The sequence below is a fragment of the Phacochoerus africanus genome, chromosome 4 (assembly GCF_016906955.1).
Source record: "Phacochoerus africanus isolate WHEZ1 chromosome 4, ROS_Pafr_v1, whole genome shotgun sequence".
NCBI classification, from domain to species: domain Eukaryota; kingdom Metazoa; phylum Chordata; class Mammalia; order Artiodactyla; family Suidae; genus Phacochoerus; species Phacochoerus africanus.
In genome coordinates this window covers 32,837,017-32,856,129 of record NC_062547.1, presented here as the reverse complement: position 1 = coordinate 32,856,129, position 19,113 = coordinate 32,837,017, and the positions used below count along the sequence as shown (strand labels likewise).

Here is a 19,113-nt window from a genome sequence, read left to right as displayed (position 1 = left end):
CTCCCTTAAACATTGCAATTTTTATTCAGGCTTTTTGGCAAGAGTAAACCAAGTATTAGTTAATATTACTGAAGAATAAATTTTAATTTTCTTAATTCCAGTTAGGGCTAGCAGATTTTTCCTTTCCTCAATTCTGCAGCCACATTTGAAAAATTATTTCTTAGATACAAAAATTTTGTCTAGAGTCTTTGTACATCTGTGGTCCTCAAGCTTAGGTCCTGAGAGGAAACTTATAACCAGGAAACAGAGATTGAAACCATAGGAAATACCTGTTTTTGGCAAAGTGCTAGGAATGACTGCATCTCTTTTCATTCAAGGTCGTGTGAACAGAAATACAAAACTAAAAAACATGACTGTGAAAGTCACAGATGAAAAGAATAGAGTACTCAAGAAACAGAAGAACCTCCTTAATTTAAAAAAAAATTGTAAAAGTAAGAATCAATCAGCTTTCTAATCTACTGTATTCACATTAACTTTATGAATTATAGTAAATTATATGAATGCATTTTATTTCATCTGTTGGAGCAAAAGATGAAAAACACAGAATGAAGATATATTGACAGCATAATGATGGCCAAAATTGTCTAGCCTCTAAGTCTCTATGATTACAAACAAAATAAAACAGAAATATTCTACTGCTGCTGAACATTTCCATATTTCAGAGGTTGTATGAAACATTGACAGATATATAACTTTTAGTCTTTACAAATGGCTATTAGGACTTTTAATCTTTTATGATAGCTATGTGAATTAGGCATTATTTATAACTTACAGCTTATAAAATTGAGTCTTTGGGTATATGTGTTGCCCAAAATTTCTTACCTAGCAAGTGCCAGAAGGAAGACACAACCCAAGGTATATCTAACACTCCGTCTCATTTTTTTAGCCACCACTGTGAACTCTTAGGGGTATTATTTTAACCCTTACATTTCTAGGAATCATTAGCATGCGGAGTTGTTTGTTTACTGCCTGTATCTACTTCATTACATTCTCAAACAATCTATTTAGGACATTTTAATGACCACCTTATACACTTAGGATCCTAGAATCCAGAAAGACTTTGGACATCACGTCTAACTTTATGAGTTAATACCCAAATCCCATTTTGATGTGTATTTGCTATGGCAGGCATTCCCCTTGCTCTAAGTTATAGTACCTTTGGGTAACCTCTCTTGTTAGCAGTTTCCTGACTCTACTTTGTATTCAAATGGAACTGTTCCCACAGCATTTTCAAAGATCATTCTATAGTTTCAAAGCGTCCTTCTAAGTTTGGCAAATTTAATACGAGCTTAGTCTCAGATATCTTTGCCTTTGGAAAGAACAGCAGTAGCCTTAGTAGCAGAAGTAGTTTAGTCATTAAGTAAAATATGTTCAAATGCCTAGGCCTCTAGACATTCAACATCTGGATGCCTGCACCACACATACACACACATACATACTTTCTCTTATTCACTCAGTAGCGAGTATTTATTGAGCACCTATCATGTTCCAGGCAATGTCCTAAATGCTAATGATACACAAGTAAACAAAATGAGTAACATTCCCTACCTTCAGACGTCAGGGAAGATACGTAGCAGAGGTAGTCAAAGAAATTTTTCGAATGGAGAAGATGGAGTTTACACAAGTGCTAGTAAGCCTAGAGCCAAAGTAATTTTTTGAAGCTATTAATTTAACTTCATCAATTTAAGGACACTAATTTTATTGCAAGGTTGGCTGAAGCCTGGGAAATATACATTATGTTATTTTATAAAATTTTGGAGTCTAAAAGAACAGTAAATATGACCCATACTCCACCTCCTCACTGATATACAGAATTCCTTTATTTCATTTCTCCCAGTTTATCTGAGTTCTGACTACTAGAGCAAATAAGAGCAACAACTAAAGACATAAGAAAGGAGTTTTAATCATTACAGTACTCTGCAATACATATCAATATTCCTGTTTTACAGATTAAAAATAATTGATGATTAAAGAGATTGGAGTTCTCCTGTGGCACAGCAGGTTAAAGGTCTGGCGTTGTCACTACATTGGTCTGGGCCACTGTTGTGGTGTGGGTTCGATCCATGGCCCAGGAACTTCAACATGCTGCGGCTGCAGCCAGAAAAAGAAAAAAAAAAAAAGAGAGAGAGAGATAAATTTCGTGCCTAAAATGTACAGTTATTAAGTGCAGGATCTGGGGTTAGACCACAGGACTGTTTGTCTTAAAACCTAGATTTCTAACCATTATACTCCCTACTTTGTCACATCCTTCTAACTCAACAAGTTCAGTATTTCATTCAGAAATTATGCTAGATGACTTGGGAGAGAAAGTACTGTGTACTGTTCCACAGTCCCTGACACTAAGATACTCACATTACAGTGTGAGCAGCAGATACTCCACTAGACTGACCTGTTAAAACAATTTTTTTTTTGCTTTTGAGGGCCGCACCTGTAGTGTATGGAAGTCCCCAGGCTAGGGGTCAAATCGGAGCTACGGCCGCTGGCTAAGGCACAGCCACAGCAACTCGGGATCCAAGCCGTGACTATGACCTCACCACAGTTCATGGCAATGCCAGATCCTTTACCCACTGAGAGAGGCCAGGGATTGAACCCACATCCTCATGGATCCTAGCTGTGTTCATTAACTGATGAGCCATGAAGGGAACTCCCTGTTAAGACAATTTTTAAGGGAAGTGCTAAGGAAGTAAAGTTACGGGCATAATTGGTGCCAAACAGAGAACATTAGGGAAGATTTCACAAAGATTATTTGAGGTGGGTGTTAAAGATACGCAGAACGTTGTCAGGTAGTAGAGTAAAGCCATATTCTCTCTGGCTTTTCCATGACAGTAAAACAAGAGCAGACTCCAGACTACCCAAGAGCTTTCTGTTATAGCGTATCCACTCTTCCCCAGCTCAGATTAGGCCATATATGACAAAACAAAAACAGAAAAATGATATTTTTCAGAAGCCGCTTTCGACAGATGGCAAGCGGAAGTTGGTATACAAATATCCCAGTTCCTTTATTCCTTAGGCAAGTTAACTTTGAGATGCAACTTGCACATGGACTCCAGAGTTTTCGACAGAATTAACCCATGGGGATAGCATAGGTTTAGTGCACTTTGTATTTTTCCCTCGCCTTTCCCTGTTTTCTTTCTCCCCCCCCCCTTTTTTTTTGTCTTTTGTCTTTTTTCTTTTTAGGGCCTCACCTGCTGCACATGGAAGTTCCCAGGCTAGGGGTCTAATTGGAGCTGTAGCCACCGGCCTACACCAGAGCCATGGCAATGCCAGATCTGAGCCATGTCTGCGACCTATACCACAGCTAATGGTAACACCTGATCCTTAACCCACTGAGCGAAGTGAGAGATTGAACCTGCAACCTCATGGTTCCTAGTTGGATTCATTGCCGCTTCGCTGTCAGGAGACATGTTTCCACAATATTTTCTTAGCCTCTTTGCTTCTATTTTCTATGCTGAAAACTCCATCTGTCCTGCTTTACCTTTACCCTATATTCCTGCTTGAAAAACAGTTGCAGTGCTGGTAAATTACTTAAGAACAAAGACCAAAAGGCATAAGTTATTCATGTGGTCAGCTGAATGAGGACATAAATCATTGGTTTAGGCATGCTGGACCTGTGCAGATGGGCATGCCATTTGCACAGCATGATATGTCCTATTAAAATAAGAGAAAGAGGAACCTCATGGCCCCAGGGGTTTACGAGTGGTCGTTAGCAGAATATGCATCAGCAAGGAGAATGAGGTGCAAACCTAGGCACACTGGGTTGCTGCAGAGAGGCAAGCTCTTTGCGGAAGCACAATGATGATCTCTAGATGCTATGCATAGACAGCTAATGCCAAGCTTCCTCAAATGCTAATGATTGTTAAATGCCTAAAGGTCAGAATTAAAGCTTAACCATCTACCAGCTATGTGACTTTTAAAATAAACTAAAAAAAACTATATCCTGCACCTGTAGCGCCCTCCTCACTTGATGTAATCCTACAGAGCACAGTAAAAGCAGTGGTGCTCTTTGTCCCTGAGAACTTGAGTCTCCCGGTTCCCACCTTTAATTAAGATAAGTGTCTCTGTGTCTTGTTTTATGTTAAGTTTTCCTTAAGTTTCACAGCACCCGTTCTTCAGCCCTCACCTGCTGAGCTGGTCTCTTTCCCTGTTTTCTAAATGTCTGTATTGGTGTTTGCTGGGATTACTACTCTACTAACTACTTGCATTTGAATCTTTGACTCAGGATCAGTTTCTGAGAAAACCCTAAGACTCCTCCTCCACCAATCTCAGCCTGAACACTAGAGTGGGAGTTGTCAAGAGTTTAGAGAGGCCACTGTGACTGTCAAGTTCACCTAGGACATTCACAAAGCCTAAGAGGGTAGTTATCAAGTGTTTGCCCTAAAGCTAACTGTGAATCTTAACATTTGCCCATGTTCCCAAGATTGATAGACTCTCCATGTCTTCTACCTTCCAAATGTCATATTCATGCCTTTATTGACACCTAACCCCAAACCTCTGAGATCAGTGATGATGATGTAGAATTAAAAACAGGCAATTCAGCATAATTTTAATAATAAATTTTAACCTAAATGTTATTTCATCATTTCTCTGCACAGAGATTCCCTACTTGCCTCTGTTTTCTGATCATATTAACACTAACCAGAGTGCGATTTCTCACTTGTCTCTTTCTCTCTGCCATAAAAATCCTACCCAGTCTTCCAAGTTGCAGGTTTTGTCATTCCCTTGCAGTGATGTTGGGTGGCTGGAAATGATCTGGATGAAGAGCAGCTGCTCTTACTGAGAACTAACAGAGGAAAGTGCTAAACTTGAGGAAAATGTAGTGACTTAAAGAATAAAAAGCTGAAAAGGATTAGGGCATTTATTCAAGTCTGTGTGGTAACTACTGATTTTCCAAATTAATTTGGAAACCTTCCAGCAACTATTAATGAATTAGTTATTCTGACAGGATTACCAGCATTTTGCATTTCCAGTATATCTGACCCCTTGGGAGAGTTGCCACTTCCAAACTATTATCCTGTAACCTTCACCAATAAAACAAGAGCAGACAGTACTGCTAGAAAAGTTTTGACCTAACAGGATGGGAGCTGAATGTTGGTTTGATGACGTGCGAACAAAACCAAACTTCTTCTCAAATAGTGATATTTTCCTTTCCCAGTTTTGCTTGATTATGTTCATAACCAAGGCACCTGACCAATTTTTTTCCCCCAAATTTTGTTGAGGTAAGCAAATTCAATCTTTAGATATATGTGTGCGTGTGTTTCGGGGAAGGTGTGTTGTGTGCCCCTCTAGATGCCAAAGGAAGAAAAGACAGAACATTATTTCCTGAATTATGTCCTTCTAATCACTTACGAATAATAAACTAAAAACCAAACTAAAATAGCTAAATAAAATAAATAACATTTTAATACATAAAACTGTATGTCAAACTTGTGTGTGATATTCTCATTTAATCCTGACAGTAAACCTACGGCATAGTCACTTTTATCATCTCCACTCTTATAAAAAGTTAAATGCTAAATATCTTGTCTAAGAGCACAAACTTTTAAGAACTAGAGTCAGAATTTGGATTGAAGACTATTACATTTCTGCTTTTAACCAGTAAAATATTCTGCCTCTAGAAGATGCTTAATTTAGGTTGTTGAGGGCTTTTATAGTACAATGTAGGAGTCCTGCAACATTGCAGGCACAGCTTCTTTGGTCCAGGAGCTGCAAGGGACCAGTATGCTTGCAATTTTCTCTCCATTGCTGAATGTGACTCTGTACATCAGCCTTCTAGGCAGTGAACATCAGGCTTCAGTCAAACTCAAAAGATTTTTCTGTATGGAGTTTATTCCTCATTTTAAAAGAAAAATACCTCGAAATTTATGGATACAATTGGGGTCAGCATTTCATAGTTTTTTGTCTTCAGCAGTCACCATATCACCAGTTAACTCTCTTTCCTCTTTGAAATGATTTAAGGACTGTCATAAACTAAGTAGAGCCCAGGCAAAAATCACAGCTTTAAAGTTTCCTTTATCAAATAGACAAGTGACTGGAAATAAATAGCAGCTCTGCAGAATCCTTCAGTTTGTAGTCCTGACACACTATGACTTCTTCATAAGGACTTCCAGTGAGCAAGAATAAAGTAACCCAGTAAGAACACAGTCAATAAGGTCATCCTTTGTGTTGCTGGATTTGATAACTATATACATGAGAATGTCTTAAGGCTGTAACATGTGATCTTTAAAGTTTTAGAGCAAGGTAGAGAAAGAAATTGGAAGCCAAAAGCTTGGAAAGATATTACCTTGGCAATGATCAGATGATGATGAATCAGAATTGCACAGAGCCTCTGTCCCAACTATCATCTGTCCTCTATAAATAGGTGATATTTTTCAGAGACCTCATAGATCAAGTCTCTTTCTGCTCTTTCTGTCTATAATAAGTACACTTCTGCCTTATATGCGAGTCTAGATGGTATGGTTTACAAAAAAGAAATGTTCTTTATGATATATGTAAACAAATCATGGGGTGACTAAACCTTGGTTACCGGGACTAGAAGTAATATATAAGTGAATGAAATGGAATTGCTCTACTTACAGTGGAAGAAAAATGCTGAATCTGAAGTCAACCAAGGGTTGTTAACATCAGTGGCTATTCTAAGTAAGAGGCAATTGAATTATTTGAATGGGGCAATAACTGAGACTAAGTTTCATTTAACTCTCAGTGAAGATATGATGGGGGCAGACTGTCATAAGAAGGTTTTTCAGTGTTCATTTCTGGAAAATGTCTAAGCACTTCCGAGTTTAATGGAATTGGGAAGAGAATACCTGTTGAGAAAACGAGTCTTAGTTTAGAATAATTTGCTTTATATCCTTGATTAGAAACAGGAACTAGAGTAAATGCATACTGACTGTTTAGGAGGGGAAACAGTAGCAAAATTGAATGATTCATTATCCATATTGAACTTTTAAGAATTGAAAACATTTTGATAAACCAGAGTTTTTTTTAAAGTTGCCTAGATTCTGTTTTTCTTCAATTTTCTAGTCCTTTAAGCGGATAATATCTGATGGGATCATCTCATGTTTGCTTCAACAACTCTCTGAATTGCTTTAGTACACTTGAGTTTTATTTATATAAACCAAAAATGTAATAACATGGAGGAGAGATCTTGTCACAAATTTTGTCTTCTAAATAGAAAACATAGTCTCTTTTTGCTGAAATATCTTGCCTCACATTGAATTACTGGAAATTTCCCAAACATTTTGTGGTGTTTCTTATGTTCATACGTGCATTGAATACCTTGCTCTTTTCATCAGAGCGTAAGGAACCACAAGGAGGTGCTCTGAAGTCACCCCACCACCCCAACCTGGTTTCAAATCCCTGTTCCACCATTTCCTCATTGTATGGTATTTAGCAAATTGTCCAACTCTAAATTGTAATGTTGTAGTTCCCATCCTGGCTCAGTGGTTAATGAATCCGACTAGGAAACATGTGGTTGCGAGTTCGATCCCTGGCCTTGCTCAGTGGGTTGAGGATCCGGTGTGGCCGTGAGCTGTGGTGTAGGTTGCAGATGTGGCTCAGATCCCACGTTGCTGTGATTATGGTGTAGGCCGGCAGCAACAGCTCCAATTAGACCCCTAGCCTAGGAACCTCCATATGCCACGGGAGCGGCTTTAGAAAAGGCAAAAAGACAAAATAAATAAAGAAATAAATAATAAATTGTGATGTCCTCATCTGTAAACTTGGAGTACTGCTAATAGCTACTCAGGGCTGTTGAAAGATTAAATAAGATAAACCATGTAGAGGATTTATTTAAATGCTTAGCTATAGCATACAAAGAATGATGGTAATTCTTACCATAATTATTGTCATTATCCATAAAAAAATTATATCCAGACTCTTTGAGTAATATAACCACTTCAAAATCTTGGTCACAGGCTCTCATTATACTTTGAAGACTAATGAAGACTAAAGTCAAAAGCAGAATAAAGCGTCAAATTAATTCCTTAAGGTCGCCCAAAAATTCAATGTGGAAAGATTCTAGAAACATAAAGAGAGCACAGTGATGCTTCATCTTGGTGATTTAGCTGAAACTAGTAGTTCTTAGCCACACCCATGGGCATATCTAAATGTAGTGACAACTTCATTTTGTTACTTCATTATCGAAGAATGCGATTATAGTCTTTGACTCTCAGAAGCAAAGTAACATTGTTTATTTTTACATTAGGCTCCTTAGAATTTATTCCCTAGAGTGCTCTTGCCATTAAAAGTATTCCCTGACTGTATTTAATAACTATGGGCACTTATGTCCAGAGATAACTACTTATTAGCCACTAGTAGTACTCCAGACAACTTACCTAGCTTCTCTGAATCTGTTTCTTCACATACAAAATACATGCAGTCATCTTAATAATATCTCTCTAACCTGGTATCTATGATAGTTTAAGATATATATCATGGCTTGTACATAAAACATGCACATCTTATGTAAGAAATATATAGCATAATGGGTAGTCAAGGATGTTAGCCTCCAGTGCATAAATATAAATATGAATATCTGTATCAAGATATCAACATCATAATGTCTATATCAAGATACCTGTTTTTTTTTGTCATATTCCCCCAAATCACAATAGAAGCCTTATCCTGAATAAAATTAAACCTATTCTAGTTAAAATGTAAATGTTTACTTAGGAAATATGGATTGTGTGCGAGGCCATAGACAAGATTTTATGCAGGATACAAAGAAACAATCATTGTTCCAGTTCTCAAAAATTTACCCTCAAATTGAAAACATGAGGCTTAGACATCTGAAAGATTATATGATAAAATGGCAATAATAACAAGTGCTCCCACAGCATTATTTGCCTAATAAATGTTATTATCAATGGATGAAAAATTTTAACCTGGGAATGTCTCTATGATCCCCTGAGAAGCCACACTGTTCATTATGGTTTAACCCTTTGGGGACTTCTCATAATTTTAAGGGTAAAATCTATACTTCCATTCAACACTTAAGCAGAATCAAGGTCTACAGACTCCTCTAGACTAGTTTCTCTTCTTCATCAACCTGCTCTACTCCAGTGAGTAAAGTGTCTCTTCTTTTCACACCAGTCATATCCTGTGTGTACGCAATTCACCCTGTAGCCTGCATTCAGCCTCTCTTTGCCAGTGGGATATAAACTTGAAAGCAGAGGTCTTTCTCTTCTCCAGATCTGTGGACAGAACATAGTCCTTGGCATATAGTAGCAGTGTTATTCGTGGGTGTTTGATAGTGTTTTTGTTTTTTTTTCTTCTCAGAAAAGGTGGTGTTTTGACTGGGCTTCGTATGTTACAAAGGAATGGCTCATGCCTATTAACTCCAGATGAAAAAGGCTCTGATTTAACAAGGAGGTTCCCATAGAGAAGAAGCATAGGACCAAAGAAGTTTTAATCACATTGGCTATAAAGTAGAAATTCTCAAATCCTATTTCAGTGAGGTCAGCAGGTATACATACATATTTTAAACTGTAACGTCTTGCACAGTCAGCACTGAAATTCAATTTTAGAAAGTTTTCAAGAGAATTGATTGTTATATTTTGGTAACAGAAAATTTTTTGTGCAAATAATGATGGTAGCCCTAGATCTCCAATTACTGAAACAAAAATCTTCACATGATCAGAATGCTCATGGAGTGGAATGTTATGGGCAATTATATTTCTTGGTTGAACAGTAATTATGATAATTACCTCTTATTTTTTCACTACTCTGTCATAAAGTTCCTTTAATATTGACAAGTATGTTTAGAAATAGATATAATTCTTATTTTTCACAGAGGAAAACTGAAGGTACTCTAAGTGTGAATGGTTATATTAATATAATTACATGTTTTTGTTTTTATCGTGTAGAATATCTTTGTAAAATGGGAAAGTTATAACAATTTAGAGTTGTAAGATTACCTTGAAATCTTTTTCCATTCTAATATCAAGCTAATTTGTTGCCTTATGAAGAAAAAAATCTTGGTATTTGAAATAAGCAATCCTATTGTCTTTTCACAAATACTCAGATTCATAAATACCAGTAAACTTCTTTTGAAACAAAGAGTTTAAAATCACTCTTTGATAGTCTCTGAATAGCAATTAGTGTGAATGACAAAAACAGATATGGAGGAGCAGAGGTAGGCAGCAACTTTATCCTGCTCCATCCTCTTAGTACGATGATTCAAATTTGTGACTTCAAAATTACAGATGGCTAGAAGTCATGGACCTTTGGAGTGTTTTATTTTTTCCATTCTAGCTGGTTTACAGTGTTCTGTCAATTTTCTACTCTACAGCAAGTTGACCCAGTCACACATACACATATACATTCTTTTTCTCACATTATCCTCCATCATGCTCCATCATAAGTGACTAGATTTTGAGGTGGTTTTTGAATTGTCCAAACCATTGAAGATGTATTACCCTTTGCTTAACATTAAAGGCTTTCCAGAGCACTAGGGTCTTGAATATGAGTTTGACTTCTAGTTACGTGGAGGCATAGCAGATCAAGTTAAAGGTATGTGGAAAGTCCTAAATTTATAAACAAGTAGTTAGGAATCCAAGAGCAATATCTTTATTTTTTTAAAAGCCCACTTTACTAGCTTATTTTCTTGATTGCTGTTTTTCTGTCCTAAAAGCAAAGTACAACAAATAAAAATTTCTCAATATTTCTACCACATTTTCTCTAACATTCTTACAGGGTTCCTTAGAGTAAAGTATTAAAGACTGAGACTGGTCTGGCTGAGGGAATCCTATTTATCTAAATACCCAGTTCCCTGCATATAAAGAACATGTATACACTTTTTATTAAAAAAATAAATTACATTTCTGAGTTGTTAAAATTTAGACAATTTCAATACCATCACAAGTGTTTTTACTGTTTTTATATTGGCGTCTTCGCATCTCTTCTTCATAATAGAGGCTGGGTATATTTTCGAATGGTGGACAAGATCATCTCACACCCTTACTTAAAATAATAGAATGCCTTTTTTGTGGGCTTTCTTAGGATAAAGATACAGATGTCTCTTAAGAGGCCCCATTTATTTCTCCAGGTTAATCTCCGTGGAGTTATTCCATTCTAAACAGTGACCTCCCTAACCTTTGAATTTCTCCAAATTAGGGTGCTGCTTTTGCCCTGGAGCTGGCTTTTGTTCAGCCTCTACCCAGCTCTCTTTTCTCTAGCCCTCCTCTCTACTGCCTTTTTTGTAACTAGCTCACCTTTTCTTTTCTCCCATCAAAACTCACTCTCAGTTTCCTCAGAAAGAAATGTATTTCCTCTTCATAGCATTCATCAATTATTACTTTGTGTAATTATTGATTTTTCCATACTCATTACAGGATAGTAAGCTGTGTGATGAGAGAGAGTATCTGCTTTACTGACGTATCCCAGCACCTAGCAGTAGGTTAGGAACAAAGTAAGTGCTTAATAAATCTCAGTGGGCTGTTATAGGGATTTGTAGAAGCTGAAAATGTATATGCCTCATATTATGTAATTCAGCCATGGCTTGCAAAGATAACTAAATATGAACTCAAAAGGCTGAACGGCAGTTAATGAAGAAAACTGAAAGTCTGGGAATCTTCACAAAAGTGGTTTGAGCTCTTAATGGATAGGAAATTGATAGGTAAGAAGAAATTTCAAAAATGCTTATTACATGCTAGAAGTCAGAAAACATAATTTAATTTCCTCACCGTATAATTAATAGATTTTTGTCTAAGTTCCTTGGATTTATAACTTTAAGGATAGATACTGTCATAGTGAATTTGAGCTGCCATAGATGAGTGTTTAAACAGCAAACATTTATTTCTCCCATTCTGGAAGGTGCAAGTCCAAGATCTAGGTACCAGCAGGTCGGGTGTCTGCTGAGGGCACTTATTTGGTTTGCAACTGGCTTGTCTGCTCATTGCATCCTCATGTGGGGGGAAAGAAAAAGAGCTAGAGAGAAACCATCTCCTGTTCCCTCATATAAGGACACTAATCCCAGTCACGAGGGCTTCACCCTTATAGCCTGATTACCTCCCAAAGGCCCCACTTCCAAATACCATCACGTTGATGATTCAGGTTTCAAAGTATGGATTTTGGAGGGATAAAAACATTCAGTACATAAGAGATACAGTATGTTAGTTAATGGGAAATGGCATTTGTTATAATGTTTGCTGGATAAAGTGCTGCCTGTTTACTTTCAGTTATTAGCCATATCTGTCAAAGGGGGATGATTTTTCAGTAATAATTAATTCAGCCAGCATCACTAATCTAGCTTTAATTGACTGATGTGGGACTCTGAACTCCTTAAATTCATTAAAATAGGAAAATAACTAGAGAAATATTTAGTTCTTATAAAATATATTTACAAATACAGTCATTTTAAAAATAAGCCACAAAACCCAAGTATTGTCAAGATGTTGATTTGTAATAAAAATGGTCTGTTAACAAATAATTTTCTGAAGTTCTGGGTTAATCCGAGTCAAATTAGTTTCTCTATTGCAGAGTGTCTCAGAATGTTTAATGTAGTAATCTTCATTGTGTGAATCTTAAGGTGGGGATAGTGTAAACCACATTTAATAAATTCGTTTGAGCACACAATTCTTTTTCACAAGCGTCTCCCAAAGAATATACTTGAGAATACGGATAGTGGGGTACTTTCCACCTTTGTAATGCAATACTTCAAGTCTTAGATGTATGCCATATGAATATGCCTAGAGAAGGACAAGGAAGAGAGATAAACCCTTTAAAAAAAAAAGTGAGGCCATCTCACTGAGGTAAGTGGGAAAAGTCTTTCAGAGTTAGAACTAGTTGGAAAATGGCACTGAGCACTTTCAGTTCCACTCACTCAACTCTGAATTGGAGCTGTTACTCCTTTATGTAACATGTACACATTCACATATAAAAACCAACCCTAACTTTTGTTATTTGAATAAGGATGGCACAGGTGCCAATAATATTCTTGCAGCTGTGAGGGGAATCTAATTGCTTCCTACACACTTGAACACTGAATGGCTAGTTTCAACAAATATTTTTTTTTAACTTAAATTCTAAGGTTTTTAAGTAGAACTCTTTTCAAGGCCCCCTAGCTCTAGCATTAAATTGTATTCATTATATAAGATGCTTTGTCGAGAAATGTGGCCAGTTTTAGTTCATATTGCCAAATAAATTTGAAAGAACACATTCATTAAATTCTCCCATTATGTTCTTGTCATTGCTATTGGTATGAATGTTCTGACCTTTGAAAATGATGAACAATTCAGAAATTAAACATTTTAAAAAGCAGTATTAAACTGTGATTGAGGATACTGAAGCATTGTTTTGATATTATCCACTTTTGGAATTTGTTACCAGTCATTATCAAGTTCATCTAGCCTTTCTCTCAATAAAAATAAATAAATAAACTCCAGAGTAGCTGTAAGGCAGACCTTTGATTATTTTTATTGGAGTTTCGCTTGTGGAATCTTAGGAGTCTTTCTAGGCATTATGGTATAATAGCAAAACAGGTTCTGAATTGCAAATCATAAAATCTAGTCAGATGTCAAATGTCAGGTTTTTTAATCCACTATGTTCTATTGCCTCTGATTTCTATTTACCAAGTACCTGTATGCAGGAGGTAAATATTCAATTACCTTCTGGGACTCCCAGTACTTTGAGGTATACTAAAACACAAATAACAAGCAAATAATGTTAATGTTTAAACACAATATTCAACTAGTGATGGCGTCACTAAGAAATGTTGTATGTGACTTTTAGGAAAGATCCTAAGCATGTTATTTTAGTTGGTCTTAAAACACAAGTAGGGCTTTACAAGAGTAAAAAGGTGGTGGGATTGGAGTAGCAGTAGGTGAACCATAGGATTGACAGATTTTGCAGGTAAGAAATAAGATGCCTTTGGAATCATTTAGTTTATTTGGTATTCCAAATTGAAGGAAAGCAGTATGCACATAGGATTATTTGACATTAATTTTCATATTTGAGGGGTGATCCTGGGTGAGCACGACCTTGAGTTAATCAACGATGTGAAATGCCTACCCGCCTATATAGAGAAATGGCAATCAGTGGGGTTCAGTATCTGGATTAAAAAATTTAAAAGTTGAGAACAACCATCATGGAGAATGGCAGCAATTACTGACTGATACCTACCTAGAATTTCCTCATGGCATTGAATTTTCAGCAAATTAAAAACTTTTTCTCTATATTATTTCAAATATTCATATACTTGATAACAGTGGTATTATATACCCATAGGTATATAGTTTAACTACATAGATGCTTCTTAGATATTTTATTATGTTTTACATATATTCCTAATTTTATTTTATTATAATAGCAATACATATGCAATACAGGAAAACTTAAAGCATATAATACACAAATATAAAAGATAATCACATCAACGCAAAGAAATAATACTTTGTTGTTACGTATTGTATATAACTATATAGATCTATAAGTAAATGTTACATACATGTATAGCTATAAAAATGATAGTTAAGGTTCTGTACACTGCTTCTTGCTCTTAGTATCACAGGGAGAACATTTTATTTCATTGAAGTAATCTGGAAATATCATTTTCAATGGCTACATAATATAATATTGTTTGTATTGATCATTACTTATTAAGTAATTCCCTATTGTTTAAGGTTTAGAATGCTATTCAACTGTGTACTGTTATAAATAACACTTCAGTAAAATTCTTTAGCATAGAATTATTGTTTACATTTTTGATATAGTCTTAGGATGAATTCAGAAAAGTATAATTAGTTGGTTAAAGCTTATGTGTCTTTCAGGTCTTGGGATGTATTTAGCCAAATTGCTCAAAGGCAGGGCTCTGTGACTGTGCATGGGTATATCTAAACACCTGGAAAATTATATGCTTGACACAAAATAGTTGCTCGACAAATTAGTTTTCACAAATTCATAAAACAGTAATGCCATTCAATAAACTATATACTCATTGTTTCTGCTTTTCAGATGAGGAGGACAAATCACAGCAAGGTAAAGTGACCCAAGGATACTTAGGGGCAATTGTCAGAGTCAGGATTTGAACCCAGACCCTGTTTCTGGAGTCTGCATTTTTAATCTCTGGAGTGGGTATTGCAATGAAATACTATATCTTTTTAGTTAGATGGTGGCTAGTATTGCACCACCTCACCCTTTTGAAATTAGACATTCTATCTGCCTTGCTTTGGCCAATTAAACATAAGCAGAAGTGGTACAGGACTCTGCTGAAAAATTTTCATCTTCCTTCCTTTTTCCCATGCCATGAGTCTCTGAATGAACACTTTATGAAGAGAGTGCCCTTCCAGCTGACTAAGGACATGAAAAATGACTGAGAAACAAACTGAGGTTATTTAGAGCAATTACTCATAAACACAATATAACTGATCTGGAATAACACAGCATTTATAATTTTCTTCATATAGATTCACACAGTGATATTCCTAGGCAGTGGTTGTGTTCATATAAAGTGTATATTATTTAGTGCTTTCAGGGTGGTATAATTTTGGCCTTAGAATATTCAGTTGAAATATTTTTTTAACATATTTCAAGTACTATATTTTAAGTGCAGTGGAGCACAATCTGATTTTTAAATATTAATCTAAAACATAACTACTGTTCTTAAGATAAATCCAATCTAAGACATTATACCTCAGTTCTCTTCTGTTTCCACATACACATTTCTGCCACCAGCAAGTAATGCTAATTTTGTTTCATTTCCAACCGTAATATCTCTTATTTCTGTCTCATGCTTTATTACTTTGGACAGAATCTCCAGATAATGTTAAAAAATAATAATGTCTTTGTCTTGTTCCCGATTTTAATGGGAATGACTGTAGTATTTCACTTTTAATTGTGATATTGGGATTTGGTTTAAAAAATTCTTTATCATTTCAAGGAGGTTAATTTTCTATTCTGATGTTTCTACATGTTTTTTTTCTTCTATCCAGGAGTGATTCTGCCTTTTTTTGGTTACTTACTGAAATAACTACAGGGTATTTAGTTTAACTAGTAGGATCAATACTAATACATGAATTGATTCCCAAATGTAATGATGGTGTTTTTGAATTATTATCTTGCTAAATGACCCCTTCTCAGCATTTTTTTTCCTGATGACCTTCCACCCTTAAGATGAGGATTATAGCCTTAGAGAAGAATTTGAATACTGCCTCTGGAAGGAGAGGATATTAAAGTAGTTGCTTCCAGACTCAAGGGAAAACGAAAGCCCCTTCTGTTAGAAAGATGGGGTTCTGGGAAGAGTGATGAAAAGGGTAGTTTCTGGGAGATTAGAGAGCACACGGTGCCAAACACGTAATTCTTACTGTACTATATACACAGATGAAACTAGGTGTGGTGAATAGAAACATTTTCTAATTTTTCAAAGCTTAATATGTTGTTAGAATTAAAATACACACACACACATTTTTACTCCTAAGTAAAGGCATAAGTTTAAAGCTTCTGAAGGGTGACTTCTGAATACTTGTGGTGTAGAGGCTGGAAATTTTTAGAAATTTTTGACACTTACTATTTGGATGACAGATATTTTTAGTGAAGTAATCAGAACTCTGGATGCAAGTAACAGAAATTCTACCTAAAGTAATTTCTAAAAAAGTAATATGCATTGGTTGTACGCTTATCCTGTTTGTGGTTTGATTTGGGGAGCTAATAAATCTATACATCTATAAATAATAATCTATAAATCATGCAGATTTTTTTGCCTTTTTTTTTTAGGGCATGTAGAAGTTCCCAGGCTAGGGGTCAAATCGGAGCTACAGCTGATAGCCTACACCACAGCCACAGCAGCACAGGATCCAAGCCATATCTGCAACCCACACCACAGCTCACGGCAAAGCCTGATTCCTGACCCATTGAGTGAGGCCAGGGATCAAACCTGCATCCTCATGGATACTAGTCGGATTCATTTCTGCTGCACCAAATGGGAACACCAATCATACTGATTTTAATAATCTATGCTGTTAGTATTTTTAACAATATTAATACTATGATCTATTGTAATATTAATTTATTATAATAATATAATCTAAAAATCAATAAATTTAGTTCTAAGTAGAATCAAAGATGGCTCAAATCTCATTCCCTTTCCATTCTCTCACATCTTCAATTTTCTCTGCATGTTATCTTGTGTCTTTCAGGTCTCTTGTTACCAAGAAAGTGAAGTCCTGGGAAATGGTAATTCCAGTTAGAAGATGGGGCAGGTAAGGCCCAGAATGATTTTTCTTGAGTCATATGCCTATTGCTGGTTCCAGTATTTTGTTCTGGAGACAGTGCAAGATGTCATATGTCTGCCCTTAGGCCATGAGAGTGGAACACTATGATTGTTAGCTCCTGTGTGAAATAAGTGAGTTGGGAGAGGGTGAAGTATTTCACCAAAGTAATGGGTATGTGGTTACCAGGAGAATGGGGGAAGAGTTTTTTGATAGCCCAAACCAGCAGATGTTCTGTGCAAGTGGGAAATGAAAAGCAATGACCAAAAATATATGGATAACATAAAAAGACAAAACTAAGATTCAGAGTTAATGAACAGTAAATACAGGCTGAATTAACAGTTCAAGAAAGAGGATGTAATCAATTGACAGTTGACAGTTTTTAGGTGAAAAGGACCAAGTGAAAGATCGGTGAAGTGTTGATAGGGCATATATAACTGGGATTTGCCAACAAATGGAAATAATGAAATAAGGGTTTAAGAAACTGAAATCTGTACAGGCTAGCAAATACTTAAATTTTTGGTATTGGTACATGTCAAATTACGGAGTAGAGTTTAAAATTAATTATTATTTATACCATAAAAATTTGTTGCAATGAAGATGCTAATCTATAAACATTTGAAGATATCAGTGTGCTTACCTAAGAAAAATTCGAATGAGGTGAGATTTCAAATCAAGACAGAGGATGTATGTGCCAGACGACTTATCCGTCCCCATAGTCTCTCAGTCTTCTCTTCACTCCAGTCTTCACTGTGGAGCACAGATGTGCCCAGTTATAAACCAAAAGCATCTCACCGTAGCTACTCACTTTCTGGTTCTAGGCTTCTGCTCAGCCATCTTGATGCATTTCCCAGTAAATTGTTATGGTGGTTATAGGTCAACCCTTTACCGGTGAGATATAGAATTCAGTGGATTCACACCTGTCTCTTTCAATTCGTAAGCAGACAATGGTGAAGTACATTGTACGTGAATCCTCAGAGAATTCTAGCAGAATTGGACCCTAGTTGCCCACAGTAGGATCAGCTTGTAACTCATTGCTTAGCTGAACTTTCCTTGCTTTCTTGTCACACCTCTTTTGGCCCTCTACTCTTACTCTTTGGGATCACCTCTCAAAACAAACCACATACACAAAAGCCCCTCTTTCCAGCTCTGCTTTTAAGGAAAGCCTGAAATAAACAATTGGATAAAGATGAAGCAGGTGTAATGGTCACAAGTGAATTCAGGAAGGCTAAGGTCCAGAACAGATGAAGTTTGCATATTAAAGGGAAAAACTGATAAAAATGCTGGCTTTGTGAGTTATGATCTGGCCAGTGAAGTGATAATTCCACTGCTTGATGACTGTGGTGTAATATGAAGAGATTATGGTGGAAAGGTAAATTTATTTAGTTTTAACTTTATTATAAGAAACTCTGCAACAGTGAATCAATACATACTCTGAAAAGAGACAAAGATTCTTCTAACCAAAATAAAATCAATAACTCTTAAGTTAATTTTAAGGGATCACCCCAGTGTCCTACAATTTCTTAGGATACCCTTGTGCTATTACTATAGCTGTATTACTTCTACTTTATCAATACTAGTACAAATCATATATCTTTCTGGGCTTATTTATCATCTTAATAAATAAACTACTTTTGGTATCTAGCTAGTCCCTGACCAAAGTACTCACTACTTGTTGACTGTGTAAATAAACAATCACTACCTGTGAGGAGTATAATAATTATAAAGCAAAAATTGACAGTGACAGTAGATTGGAAAATCTCCCAGCAGATATGGCCTCCCTGGTGGCACCAGTTAACTCTAGTGAAGAGAAAGATTAATGTGGTATGAGATCACAAGGTGTGTGTACATCACAGGAGGAGACAACAGGATATCTTAAGCTGGACTGGAAGGAGTAAGCTTATTTGATTTC

General features: G+C 36.1%; 1 pseudogene; it reads right to left on the bottom strand.

Annotated features, from left to right (window-relative positions):
- The window catches only part of LOC125124504 (glyceraldehyde-3-phosphate dehydrogenase-like), an 88,966-nt pseudogene extending 70,804 nt beyond the window's left edge, over window positions 1-18,162 (bottom strand).
- Window positions 18,163-19,113: the final 951 nt, after the last annotated feature.